We start from the raw sequence: 15571 nt of genomic DNA on the forward strand, positions 1-15571 counted from the left end.
ATGCCCAAGGGGGTTAAGGCAGTGCTGGAAAATAATGGTGGCCACACAAAATATTAACACTTTGGGCCCAATTTGGACATTTCCACTTAGTTGTGTACTCACTTTTGTTGCCAACGGTTTAGACATTAATGGCTGTGAGTTGTTATTTTGAGACGACAGCAAATTTACACTTGTATACAGGCTGTACACTCACTACTTTACATTGTAGCAAAGTGTCATTTCTTCATTGTTGTCACATGAAAAGCTATAATAAAATATTTACAAAAATGTGAAAGGTGTACTCACTTTTGTGAGACACTATGTGTGTGTGTGTGTGTGTATATATATATATATATATATATATAATCAGTTATTTGTAGAGCGCAGATTCCACAGCGCTAGCAATATATAACAAAATAACAAGAGTATTGAATCGAGCAATGATACTTTTTATTGGACTAACTATACATTTAAGGGTAGATTTAGCAAAGCAATTTGCCTTTAATTGCAGGCAAAATAACGCATACGCATATTTATTAAGCAATCTGCGCCTGTAATTGCGCAAATCTGAAAGAAACTTCTTCGTACTCCACTTGCATTCGCCTAGGCGCATGGGCGCGCTCCCGAGTCCACCAATATACATAAGTAATAGGCGTAATTTCACAGCCCGACATACAAATATGCACAGTTTCTTATTTACCATTGATTTGTGCCGATAGGGAACTGAAATTTCTCTTTAAATTGCGTGTTCTATATTTCGTCATACAGACTGAGGTGAACACCATTATTATACATGCTTTTTCATCTTGTGATGTAGTGCTTTCTTCTTTTAACTCATTTTTCAAAGGCCCCGCGCCAAGAAGAGACTGTCTTTGCCAGAAATTTGGCGCATACGGGTACCAAGAGTTTTATATATATATATATATATATATATATATATTGATTTTTGCGATCTTAAATTATTAACATATGGCAAAAACAGCACGGAAACATTATATAATATAAATATGCACAAAATAGATATCTTTTAATAATCAAGACATGGCGGCGCTAAATATTTATAGGGATGTACTGTGATAAATAGGGAGTAAATGCTTTTTTCTGAAAGGCAAAATTTATCATTATTATGCCCCAGCTGGCCTGCGCAAAGTTATGTCTATTTTTTTATAAAATCAGGCGCACATGTGCGCTTCTCCGGAGGCGAGCTGGGGCGCAGTTACAGGGGAAGCACATACAGAGTTCGCCTAGCCTTTGATAAATCGACCCCTTATAAGTTGACAAACTTTCGGAAGTATTACTTCCTTTTTCAAGTCTGAAGCAATACTGACCAGTTCAATGGAATTTACAGATGATAACCTTAAACACAGAATATCTAAAAAGGGCAGAAAGTGTTACAGAGGTCTAAGTGCAGGGAGAGGAGGGGGTGTCGTAAAATCATGAGGGGGGCTTAGGTGACAGAGGCAGACAGTGTACAGTGTAGGAGAATAGACAGGGGAAATATATAGCTTTACATAGAGCATATACTGACATAAAGTTATATATCAACATGGAATCAATATGTAAAAATTGAGTGAAATTATGTATATAGGGGGAGTACAAAATAGTCAAATTCTGTGTTTCAAGATATAATCTGGAAATTTCATTGAATTGGTCAGTATTGCTTCAGACTTGAAAAAGGAAGGAATACTTCTGAAAGCTTGTCAACGTATAAATGTATAGTTAGTCCAATAAAAAAAGTATCATTGCTCAATGCAATACTCTTGTTATTTTGTTATCTAAATCACTGGACTAACATGGCTACTCCAATCAGCGTGTTTTTAGAGGGATATGGTATATTTCAAGGTGTTTAACTGGGGAGGGCTCAAAAGTGTATAAATATGTCTATATATTTGTATGTGTTTATGCATACATGTATATTTATGTGTTTATATGTATAAATATGTATGTACACACACACATATATATATATATATATATATATATATATATATATATATATATATATATTTATATATATATTAAATATACTTCTGAGTCCTTACCAGTCAAACACCTCAACATATCCAGTAACAAGTTTAAACACAATTTTTAGCTTTAATACAAATACTTGAATTACCTATATTCTTGTATGTGTGTGTGTATATATATATATATATATATATATATATATATATATTTATATATATATATATATATATATATATATACACACACAAATATATATTTCTTTCATGGAATTAGCAAGAGTCCATGAGCTAGTGACGTATGGGATATACATTCCTACCAGGAGGGGCAAAGTTTCCCAAACCTCAAAATGCCTATAAATACACCCCTCACCACACCCACAAATCAGTTTTTACAAACTTTGCCTCCTGTGGAGGTGGTGAAGTAAGTTTGTGCTAGATTCTATGTTGATATGCGCTCTGCAACAGGTTGGAGCCCGGTTTTCCTCTCAGCGTGCAGTGAATGTCAGAGGGATGTGAGGAGAGTATTGCCTATTTGAATTCAATGATCTCCTTCTACGGGGTCTATTTCATAGGTTCTCTGTTATCGGTCGTAGAGATTCATCTCTTACCTCCCTTTTCAGATCGACGATATACTCTTATATATACCATTACCTCTACTGATTCTCGTTTCAGTACTGTTTTGGCTTTCTACTACATGTAGATGAGTGTCCTGGGGTAAGTAAGTCTTATTTTCTGTGACACTCTAAGCTATGGTTGGGCACTTTTATATAAAGTTCTAAATATATGTGTTTAAACATTTATTTGCCTTGATTCAGGATGTTCAACGTTCCTTATTTCAGACAGTCAGTTTCATATTTGGGATAATGCATATGAATAATTCAATTTTTTCTTACCTTAAAATTTGACTTTTTTCCTGTGGGCTGTTAGGCTCGCGGGGGCTGAAAATGCTTCATTTTATTGCGTCATTCTTGGCGCGGACTTTCTTGGCGCAAACATTTTCTTGTCATTTCCGGCGTCATACATGTCGCCGGAAGTTGCGTCATTTTTTTGACGTTTTTGCGCCAAAAAATGTCGGCGTTACCGGATGTGGCGCCATTTTTGTCGCCAAAAGCATTTAGGCGCCAAATAATGTGGGCGGCTTTTTTGGCGCTAAAAAATTTGAGCATCATTGTTGTCTCCACAATATTTAAGTCTAATTATTTATTGCTTCTGGTTGCTAGAAGCTTGTTCATTGGCATTTTTTCCCATTCCTGAAACTGTCATTTAAGGAATTTGATCATTTTTGCTTTATATGTTGTTTTTTCTATTACATATTGCAAGATGTCTCAGATTGACCCTGAATCAGAAGCCACTTCTGGAAAAACGCTTAACTGAGTTTCAGTTCTACCAAAGCTAAGTTCATTTATTTTAAATGTTATAAATGTTTATCTTTAGCTATGGTTTGTAATAAGTTATTATGATATACTTTTACATGCAGAATCCATTAGTATTTATGCTTTATATAATTCCATTCTTACATCTTATGTACAAGAAATATTTAGAAGATTTATAAGAAATATTTTTCTGGTTCTATTTTAGAGGCTTTGTCTGACTTTGTGCCTTCTAATAAAATTCTTAGGTCTTTTTCACTTCTTTTTTAATTATTGAAGTTTCAGATGACCGACAACATGCTGATTTATCCTTCTCTGATGATGTTTTTTCTCTTTCAGAAATTTTCTTCATCAGATGTTGACACTAACAAATCTACTTTTTTATTATTTTTCTATTATTAAAGTACATTTGTTCTTTGTTGAAAAGGTGTTGATTATTTTGGATATTAAGGTAACTAGTTCTTTAAGACTAGCTGACACTATTTCTGCCTATTTATTTCTTCTGTGTTTTCAGAGGTTTTCTTTCCAATTCCCCATTCTAGGGAATGGAATAGGCTGAGAATTTTCTTTTATTCCTTCTTCAAAAGTTTTAAACTATATTCTTTGCAAGCAGTTAAATTCAATTTGGATGGTTCTCCAATTTATTGGGGCTATCTCTACTTCTACTAATTATGCTATTGTTTCTATAGCAAACTAGTATTTATTTTCCTTTAGATAGTTGTATCTTATGTATGGAAAATTATTTAGTTTCAGGTACTTTTCTTGGTCCTGTGATTTATTTGGATATTGCAATTGCTTCATTTTTTCTGTTTACTTTAAGATCAAGTATCAGATTATGATTTATTTTAGCATTGTTAAGGGACAACATTTTCTAGACTAGGTGCTGTTGCATTTGTCTTGTTGTTTTGCATTTATTTATTATGCAAGTCCACTGTATTGACTGGTCCTTTAAACTGGACTATCATGCTAATAATTTCATTTGTGTCTTCATTTTATTGAATATTTTCGCAAATGAGGGTTAATCTATGTCTTTAGCTATTTTAGCTAGAAGAATTTTGTGATTTAAAAAAAAATAAAAAAAATCCATATTTCTTTTGTTCTAAGATAATCAATTATTTGTTTTATAATTGGATTCAATTCTTAACTGTTACTCTGGGCTTCAAGATTAAGTTCTAAGACTAAAACTTTAAGCTTATACTAGTTTGGTTGTTCTTATTAAGGAACGAATTCCTGAGTTCTTTCCCAAGTAACATGTTTATAATTGGGGCTCGAAATCAGCTCCCTAATATTGCGATGTACGTGCCGTATTCCAGCTTGGCTGGTAAGGGGCAGGTTAAGACTTCTTTGAAATTTATTTGGTTCTATTTTGTCCAAATTTCTTTGATTTTATTCCAGTAAGGCTAACACTTTCTTTAAGTGTGTTTCTGTCCTATATATTTTGGGTACTGTTGAAGCATGGCTGGGCACCCATGGGGTTCAAGCGCTGCTCAGACCTGGAATCTTCTGGGGTATTTCTTCCAGTTCCTTTTTTAGGAACCGGGTTTGGAGTTTTATTCAAATTATTTTGCCTTTTTATGGTCATTTATAGCATTATTTGTTTTCATTAGATACAATAAATGTATATTTTCATTTTCTGTTTTCATTCAGATTATTTTCTGAGGATGCGGAATCTCATATGATTCACTTGCTCTTCAGGACATAGTTAGAGGATCTTTTTTTCAAAAGCTCTTGATTCCTCACACAAGGGTCACCTTTTTTAGGTTTCCAGATAGTTTGTGTCACTGTCTTTGTCTCTATCAGACAAGGGATAATTCTATTGGGTTCCGTCTGTCGGTACCTTTAGTCTCTATTATTTCCTTCAGTTGCTATATATGCATAGAAGTTTTAGGTCTTATGGCCACAGCATTGGATTCAATTCCCTTTGCTCATTTTCACTAGAAAGAACCTTTCCAGTCTTTTATGAGTGTTGTTTCTTCTAGAACATGGTTGGAGGATCAATTTACCAAAAAGTTTGTTGATTCCTCAGACAAGGGTAACCTTTTTAGGTTTCCTGATAGATTCAGTGTCTTTGACTCTGTCTCTGACGGACAAGAGACGTCTGAAATTGGTTTCAGCTTGTCGAAACCTTCAGTCTCAATCTTTCCCTTCGGTAGCCTTATGCATGGAAATTCTAGGTCTTATGACTGCTGCATTGGACGCTGTCCCCTTTGCTCATTTTCACATGTGACCTCTTCAGCTCTGTATGCTGAACCAGTGGTGCAGGGATTATACAAAGATATCTCAATTAATATCTTTAAAACCGATTGTATGACACTCTCTGACGTGGTGGACAGATGACCATTGTTTAGTTCAGGGGGCTTCTTTTGTTCTTCCAACCTGGACTGTGATTTCAGCAAATGCAAGTCTGACAGGTTGGGGAGCTGTTTGGGGGTCTCTGACAGCACAAGGGGTTTGGGAATCTCAGGAGGTGAGATTACCAATCAATATTTTGGAACTCCGTGCAATTTTCAGAGCTCTTCAGTCATGGCCTCTTCTAAAGAGAGAGTCGTTCATTTGTTTTCAGACGGACAATGCCACAATTGTGGCATATGTCAATCATCAAGGAGGGACTCACAGTCCTCTGGTTATGAAAGAAGTATCTCGAATTCTGGTATGGGTGGAATCCAGCTCCTGTCTAATTTCTGCGGTTCATATCCCAGGTATAGACAATTGGGAAGCGGATTATCTCAGTCGCCAAACGTTACATCCGGGTGAATGGTCTCTTCACCCAGAGGTATTTCTTCAGATTGTTCAAATGTGGGGACTTCCAGAAATAGATCTGATGGCTTCTCATCTAAACAAGAAGCTTCGCAGGTATCTGTCCAGATCCAGGGATCCTCAGGCGGAGGCAGTGGATGCATTTTCACTTCCTTGGAAGTATCATCCTGCTTATATCTTTCCGCCTCTAGTTCTTCTTCCAAGAGTAATTTCCAAGATTCTAAAGGAGTGCTCGTTTGTTCTGCTGGTGGCTCCAGCATGGCCTCACAGGTTTTGGTATGCGGATCTTGTCCGGATGGCTACTTGCCAACCGTGGACTCTTCCGTTAAGACCAGACCTTCTATCACAAGGTCCTTTTTTCCATCAGGATCTCAAATCCTTAAATTTGAAGGTATGGAGATTGAACGCTTGATTCTCAGTCATAGAGGTTTCTCTGACTCTCTGATTAATACTATGTTACAGGCTCGTAAATCTGTATCTAGGAAGATATATTATCGAGTCTGGAAGATTTACATTTCTTGGTGTTTTTCTCATCATTTTTCTTGGCATTCTTTTAGAATTCCTAGAATTTTACAGTTTCTTCAGGATGGTTTGGATAAAGGTTTGTCTGCAAGTTCCTTGAAAGGACAAATCTCTGCTCTTTCTGTTCTTTTTCACAGAAAAATTGCTAGTCTTCCTGATATTCATTGTTTTGTACAAGCTTTGGTTCGTATAAAACCTGTTATTAAGTCAATTTCTCCTCCTTGGAATTTGAATTTGGTTCTGGGGCTCTTCAAGCTCCTCCGTTTGAACCTATGCATTCGCTGGACATTAAATTACTTTCTTGGAAAGTTTTGTTTCTTTTGGCCATCTCTTCTGCTAGAAGAGTTTCTGAATTATCTGCTCTTTCTTGTGAATCTACTTTTCTGATTTTTCATCAGGATAAGGCGGTGTTGCGAACTTCTTTTAAATTTTTACCTAAGGTTGTGAATTCCAACAACATTAGTAGAGAAATTGTGGTTCCTTCATTGTGTCCTAATCCTAAGAATTCTAAGGAAAGATCGTTGCATTCTTTGGTTGTAGTTAGAGCTTTGAAATATTATGTTGAAGCTACTAAAAATTTCTGAAAGACTTCTAGTCTATTTGTTATCTTTTCCGGTTCTAGGAAAGGTCAGAAGGCCTCTGCCATTTCTTTGGCGTCTTGGTTAAAGTCTTTGATTCATCATGCTTATGTTGAGTCGGGAAAAACTCCACCTCAAAGGATTACAGCTCATTCTACTAGGTCAGTTTCTACTTCCTGGGCGTTTAGGAATGAAGCTTCGGTTGATCAGATTTGCAAAGCAGCAACTTGGTCTTCTTTGCATACTTTTACTAAATTCTACCATTTTGATGTGTTTTCTTCTTCTGAAGCAGTTTTTGGTAGAAAAGTACTTCAGGCAGCTGTTTCAGTTTGATTCTTCTGCTTATAATTTCAGTTTTTTTCATTATAAGATTTAAACTTTGTTTTGGGTGTGGATTTTTTTCAGCGGAATTGGCTGTCTTTATTTTATCCCTCCCTCTCTAGTGACTCTTGCGTGGAAGATCCACATCTTGGGTATTCATTATCCCATACGTCACTAGCTCATGGACTCTTGCTAATTACATGAAAGAAAACATAATTTATGTAAGTGAAGGGTGTATTTATAGGCATTTTGAGGTTTGGGAAACTTTGCCCCTCCTGGTAGGAATGTATATCCCACACGTCACTAGCTCATGGACTCTTGCTAATATGAAAGAAATGAATTTATCAGGTAAGTTCTTACATAAATTATGTTATATATTACATACATATATATATCTTCGGGTTTAGGGTGGGGTTGTTGGGTTATCACACATTCAAGGTAGTGTATGAGTGAAAACCAGAAGAGGGTTTTGTAGTGCACCCCATATAAGTCTATTAGGAAAGGTATTTATGCAGCCTTGCTGTCCTTCCTCCAGATGTTAGCGTGTCTTCTTAGGCTTTATAATATTTTGATATTTTGGCGCTCAAGTTATAATCTAGGGCGATAATGTTCAAGATTATATAATCTATCACTATTGCTGTTAAAAATACCAAGTGACAGTATATAAGCATTGCTTTCTCTATTCAACATTGTTGACGCAAGACCAATTCAAAGAATATAAGAATAATATACACATTACTCTAAATGTGTTATTATGTCTGTAAGCTCTGCTAAGAATTTAATGTGAGTCAATCTAAACACTACACTAAATTTAATGTTGAGGCCATTAAACTATCTGTATTAATACTTTTAATGTACAAATACAAAACACAATAAACTACAAGCAATTACTTCCCACTTAAATTACTTAAGTAATGCCTGCTTTGCTGTTTCTTTTTTTTTCTACAAGAGTTGCATTTATTGAGAACACTAACACAATATATATCTGTGTTAAGTTCCTTTTAAGTTTAAACACTAGTTTAGTTTAAAAAAAACCAAAACAACAATAATCACACAACTCATTTTGCCCAAATATTATTCATTCTACATCTTTATTTGTTAACTATAAGCTATAATAAACATAACATAGATCGAAAATGAATTTTAAAAAATGTATAAATAATAATAAATAAAATAATCTGAGATATTCATAAAGCAATTTTAAGAAATAAGTGATACAACTCACTGCTCATGCAAGGCTGTACTCACCAGAGATTAATGAAAGAGTTGTGACTTGTGATGGTTCAAAGAAGTGCAAAATAACCCACATGTTTTACTTTATCCCCCTATTGGGCTGGTTGGACTCAGGAAGTAGATGAAAATTGCACTTCCCTGCCAATGTCCCTTCATACCTAAACACACATTAATCACTTAACCACACCTCAAACCACGTAACCATGCACTAGATAACTCATATCACCCATGAGCTTGCCTCTAGCTGCCCAAACTTCATGAACGGAACATTCATATCTTCACCCAAGGGTACTCCCAAACAAAGCTCCCAGCTTCCTGGACCCTCCACAGTGTTTGAACACAAACATTTGATTTCTGAAGCCCCAGTTGTCATAGAAACCAATGGACCTCTTCACTATGATTCATATGAATCGTACTCTCTCTTCCAGGCTTCATTCTGAGGGCACCAGACACCTCTTTAGAAATGATTTACTGATACTTAGACATGATCTAAAGATAGGATCTTGTCTTTATTTTCATATACAATTATCTGTTTAATTTAAAAGTCAATAAAAATGTTTATTTGTGCCAGGGTTGTCAACTGTGAAATGTAATCAAGGTATTTTCATCCAACTCTGAACTGTGAGAAATCCCCAAGTTCTTTAACTTACCATTAGTTGGAATAGAGTTTGACATAAATTGTAAAGTTTAGATGGTAACAATTATATACATAACTATGATGAGATTAAATGCAAAATTAACAAATAATTAAATACATCCAAACCCTAATAAGTTGCAAGTGATTATTCTTGTCTTTTACTCCAGAATGTAAATGTTTTAAACATAGTTTCTGTTTGAGGTGCATTATGAACATCTTAAGGGGTCTTACATACCTATAAAATCAGCTCAGCTGTTTTAATAAATGAATACTGCATAGTACCGAAGATTAATATTAGTATATCTAAATTTTTTGAATATTGGTTTTGAAAGATTCGTCCAAAAGGATTTTTTTCTGCTGCTGTATAAGCCTTTTTAACATTGAGGGCCCTATGTACTAAAAGGCACGCGGACAGCTTCTCAACTTGCAAAGCTGTCCACCTGCCTTTTCTACATGGAGCAGCGGATCTGTTCGTTCACTGGTCCATATGTATCATTACACACTCATCGCAGTGTGTAATGCACGCCCCTTCATTTGTGCAATTGAAGGGGCTGTCAATCACCGAGAGCGAGCAAGCTCTCTGTGATTTTCCCTTGCCACCTCAGAGGTGGCGTAGGGTGTAAGAAGCAGTGGTCTGATGACCGCTGCTTCTTATATTGCAGGAAGCAGGCTCGCATATGCAAACCTGCCCCACAAGCGCTCCGGAGCAGCTCTCGCTGCTTTGTACATGGAGCCCTAAGTTTATACTTATGTTTCTGAGTGATATTGGTGTTAATTGTATTATAAATGATTCATATTTTCTAAAGATGTAATCCTTAAAACGATGGGAACTGGTGTAGAAAAATTCTATGAATCTAATCTGTTTATTAGCCCCAGAAACTGCATTTTAGTGGAAAACATTAAATAGTAAAACTATCATATAGTTACATTCGTTACTGTTCTGTGTGAAATTCTAATGAATGCTGAAGGAGAACTTTCTTTGTGCTTCAGTTTGTTTTTTATAATTTCATATTTCATTTTTATTTTTATTGAGCAATCCTCTCTAATTTTGAGATATCTATGGGGCTTAATCACGGAGAAAAATGAACTCCGAGTTCTAGATTATTTTAAGATATTTATTTGAAAACTCTGTATGAGAATTCAATTTTACATTTTGATCAATTACTTTTTAGAATCCCCTAAACGACTAATTTCTAAAAATCATCATTTATATTCCTTTCATTACATTTTCATGCTATTCTTATTAAGAACTAGATTAACTCACCGTTGAATTTTTATTGTATCGGACAATTCAGCTTCTAAACACAGAGCTCTTCTTCTGCCATTTTATATTATGTGAAATTCATTTTTAAAACTATCTTTATGAATAAAATTCTTGATCATATCCCATTTTTAAAGGGACAGTCTACTTGAAAATGTTTATTGTTTAAAAAGATAGATAATCCCTTTATTACCCATTCCCCAGTTTTGCATATCAAACACTGTGTTAGTAATACATCATTTATCTCTGAAGTTACCTTGTATCTAAGCCTCTGCAGACTGCCCCCTTATCTCAGTGCTTTTGACAGACATGTATTTTGGCCAATCAGTGCTGACTCCTAAATAACTCTACAGGAGTGAGAACCATGTTATATATATGATACACATGAGCTAGCAGTGTCTGTGAAAAACTGTCAAAATGCACTGAGATAAGAGGCGGCCTTCAACAGTTTAGAAATCAATTTGAGGCTACCTAGGTTTAGCTTTCAAAAAAGAATACCAAGAGAACTAAGCAAATTTGATGATAAAAGTAAATTGGAAAATTGATTAAAATTGCATGGCCTATCTGAATCATGAAAGTTTAATTTTGACTAGACTGTCCCTTTAGTAGAGTATACAGTATAAATCACAGAACAAATCTCCGTATGCAAAAAGTATATATAACAATTATATAAAAATGAATTTTCCATATTTGTTGCATTTGTCCAAGATCAATAAGCAAATGATTCTTTTAAATACAAACAGTCCATGCAAAAAAAAAATGTTGATTCATTCATTTTGTTAAAACTGATACTCTACAAATGGGAAAGGCTTTACATTTACAGTTCTACAATATTTATTTATTAGTGATCCACCAATGTCCGTCTATTGATCTTTTTCTCGTGCTGCTACGGGCCTGTAGCAGTAGCACTAGTAGCTACTAATTTTATTTATGTTTAAACCTGCTCCTCTGGTGACCTGAAAACATTATTAGTAGGAAATAGCAGATAAACATATTTAAGTACCTAATTCCAATCAATCTCATGAGTGAAAATTGGACAATATAAAAGATTTAACTGAAACAAATGTTTGGTCTGTGCACATGTCTAATTTTAATATACATTTATTTATACATTTCTATTCAATGAAATAGAGGTTTTGCTCTTTGCTACAAAAGTTTAGAAAACTGCTCAGGAACTATGTGAAGATTAAATGTCCTTTAATAATATTTTATTAGTGCAATATATTTAATAGCAAACCCTTCTCTATCTGCCTTCAGCTTTGTGCCAAGCTGAGAAGTAAGCTATGGTGTAGTTTGAAAAAAAAGCCTGCTGGGACCTCCAATAGATCGGTTGCCAGCCTCTTAAAGGTTTAATGATACAATCTATATTTGGAGTGCAAACCACCCAAAGTAACTATTAGTGTCAGAAAGCAATTAAATCTGCTAATTACCAAATAATTTATGCAAATGCTCTTCGATGGTTACAGAGCTCTGCTGATTATCCCTCTTGAAATACAATCCTTATAGGTCTCCCCTGGGCTACACTGAGCAGATGTGACTTCAACCAAAAATCAACTGCAGCAATAAATGGACAGAGCAGGAGGTTTGGACACACAAGTCCACTCTAACAATCTGATGGACATTTTTTGCTCTGTTAGGAAGGCTTCAGGCTCTGTTAATCTTGTTTTAACTATAGCTTAGCCAGAAAACCCATAATGCAGTAACAAGGCGTACATAAAGTTAGTGCTTTCTGTGCTGCGTGAGCCAGTTAATCCTCCCAGTCTGTCATTAGAACAGTATCCCTGCTGCTTCATTTATTTCAAGTCTAATGACTCTAGGGGGCCTCAACAATTTCATTTAACATGAAGTCTTGATACAAGGTTGCTGGTAAAGTTTCTGATAAATGTAATTAATAAAAGAAATAGGATGTGCAGGGGATCCAAATAGATCTGTGGGAACAGTAAAACATTTATCTGGTGATACCAAATTCCCTAGCAATGCACACAAACAGACACAAGTGTATCTTTAAATATATGCACACCATTAAAGTGATGGTAAACTCTCCCCTTTATAAAATCAGATCTGGAATGTAAGCGCTATTTTAGATGAGGTTTAATTCATTAGCTGTAATGAAGATGCAGTATATCTTAGTTATTAATATAGATATGAAATTCAAATACTGCATGCTCCTCCGCCCACTTCAAAAGTAAACTTTTCTGTGAGCTAACAGATTGAATTGTTGTCCAATCAGCGCTCTCGCCATATGGCACTTTTGTTGTAGCTAGAGCATTGATTGGAGAGTAATTCAATCATTTAGCTGACAGGAAAATTGACTTTTGAAGTGGGTGGTGTAACGTGGGGTATTTGAATTTCATATCTATATTAATAACTAAGTTATAGCGCATCTTCATTACACATGATGAATAAAACCCCATCTAAAATAGCGCTTACATTCCAGATCTGATTTTAAAAAGTGGAGAGTTTACCATCACTTTAACTACCTCTGCACATACTGCTGTGCCTGCTTCCAGAAGAAAGACAAATCAATCACTGGGCAGGATGACTTAGAGACTAGTAAATTCATAGATGAAGATTAAAAGGACACTGAATCCCATTTTTTTCTTTCGTGATTCAGATAGAGCATGCAATTTTAAGCAACTTTCTAATTTACTCCTATTATCAATTTTTCTTCGTTCACTTGCTATCTTTATTTGAAAAAGAAGTCCTCTAAGCTTCTTTTTTGGTTCAGTACTCTGGACAGAACTTTTTTATTGGTGAATAAATGTATCCACCAATTAGCAAGAATAACCCAGGTTATTCACCAAAAATGGGCCGGCATCTAAACTTACATTCTTGCATTTCAAATAAAGATACCAAGAGAATGAAGAAAATTTGATAATAGGAGTAAATTAGAAAGTTGCTTAAAATTGCATGCTCTATCTGAATCACGAAAGAAAAAAATATGTTTTCAGTGTCCCTTTAACCCCTTAATGACAACTGACGTACCAGGTACGTCATGCATTAACAACCAGTTAATGACAATAGACGTACCTGGTACGTCAGTTGTCTAAGAGAGTGCTGGAAGCGATCGCAATCGCTTCCAGCAGCTCTCAGGGTATTGCAGTGATGCCTCCATATGGAGGCATCCTGCAATACCTTTTCAGAAGACTCCGATGCAGAGAGAGCCACTCTGTGGCCCTCTCTGCACCGGTAGCGATGGTGCCGGTTCGTTGGTGGGTGGGAGCATATCAGGGAGGCGGGTGGGCGGCCCATCGCTACCCGGCATCCGGTTCCTGTAAGTGCTATGTGCACGCCGGGTGCCGGGAGTGTGCGGGGTCGCGCGGGGGCGCGCGCGCGCGCGCGCGATTAGCTGGCCACTGACACCAATGAGAAGGGAAGAGGGGGGAAAAAAGAATTAAAAAAAAAATATATATAAGGATCTGGGAGGGGGAGGGGGTTGGGGTATTGTGGGGGGCTGCTACACTACAGAAAACATTAAAAATTGCAAAAAAGATAAAAAAACACTTGTTTTTGGGGCAAATTGGGTACTGGCAGACAGCTGCCAGTACCCAAGATGGCGGCAATTAGGTAGGGGAGAGGGTTAGAGAGCTGGGGGGGGGGGGGATCATGGAGGTTGGGGCTAAGGCAGGGGTCCATCACAGCTAAAACATTTTATTTTTTTTTATTAAAAAAAAGAAAAACTCCTTTTATTTAGTACTGGCAGACTTTCTGCCAGTACTTAAGATGGCGGGGACAATTGTGGGGTGGGGGAGGGAAGAGAACTGTTTGGGAGGGATCAGGGGGTGGGATGTGTCAGGTGGGAGGCTGATCTCTACCCTAAAGCTAAAATTAACACTGCAAGCTCCCTACAACCTACCTAATTAACCCCTTCACTGCTGGGCATAATTTACGTGTGGTGCGCAGCAGCATTTAGTGGCCTTCTAATTACCAAAAAGCAATGCCAAAGCCATATAAGTCTGCTATTTCTGAACAAAGGGGATCCCAAAGAAGCATTTACAACCATTTGTGCCTTAATTGCAGAAGCTGTTTGTAAATAATTTCAGTGGGAAACCTAAAGTTTGTGACAAAATTTGTGAAAAAGTGAACTTTTTTTTTTATTTGATGACATTTGGCGGTGAAATGGTGGCATGAAATATACCAAAATGGGCCTAGATCAATACTTTGGGTTGTCTTCTAAAAAAAAATATATACATGTCAAGGGATATTCAGGTATTCCTGACAGATATCAGGGTTCCAATGTAACTAGCGCTAATTTTGAAAAAAAGTTGTTTGGAAATAGCAAAGTGCTACTTGTATTTATGGCCCTATAACTTGCAAAAAAAGCAAAGATCATGTAAACATTGGGTATTTCTAAACTCAGGACAAAATTTAGAAACTATTTAGCATAGGTGTTTTTTGGTGATTGTAGATGTGTAACAGATTTTGGGGGTCAAAGTTAGAAAAAGTGTGTTTTTTTCAATTTTTTCCTCATATTTTATATTTTTTTTATAGGAAATTATAAGATATGATGAAAATAATGGTATCCTTAGAAAGTCCATTTAATGGCGAGAAAAACGGTATATAATATGTGTGGGTACAGTAAATGAGTAAGAGGGAAATTACAGCTAAACACAAACACCGCAGAAATGTAAAAATAGCCATTGTCATTAAGGGTAAGAAAATTGAAAAATGGTCCGGTCATTAAGGGGTTAAGGTCTTTAATATCTTTCTAACAATTACCCCTATACCAGCCCATCACAACTGCCATGTAAAAACATTGCATGCAAGCCCAGATTACTTTTTTGCTTCTCTTTTTAAAGGGACAGTCTATACCAGATTTTTTATTGTTTAAAAAGATAGATAATCCCTTTTACTACCCATTCTCCAGTTTTGCATAACCAACACTATTAAATTAAATTAATGCAGTTTTATTTTTGTGATTACCTTGTATCTAAGCCTCTGCAGAC

This window comes from Bombina bombina, chromosome 7 (assembly GCF_027579735.1).
Source record: "Bombina bombina isolate aBomBom1 chromosome 7, aBomBom1.pri, whole genome shotgun sequence".
In the NCBI taxonomy this organism is placed as follows: Eukaryota; Metazoa; Chordata; class Amphibia; order Anura; family Bombinatoridae; genus Bombina; species Bombina bombina.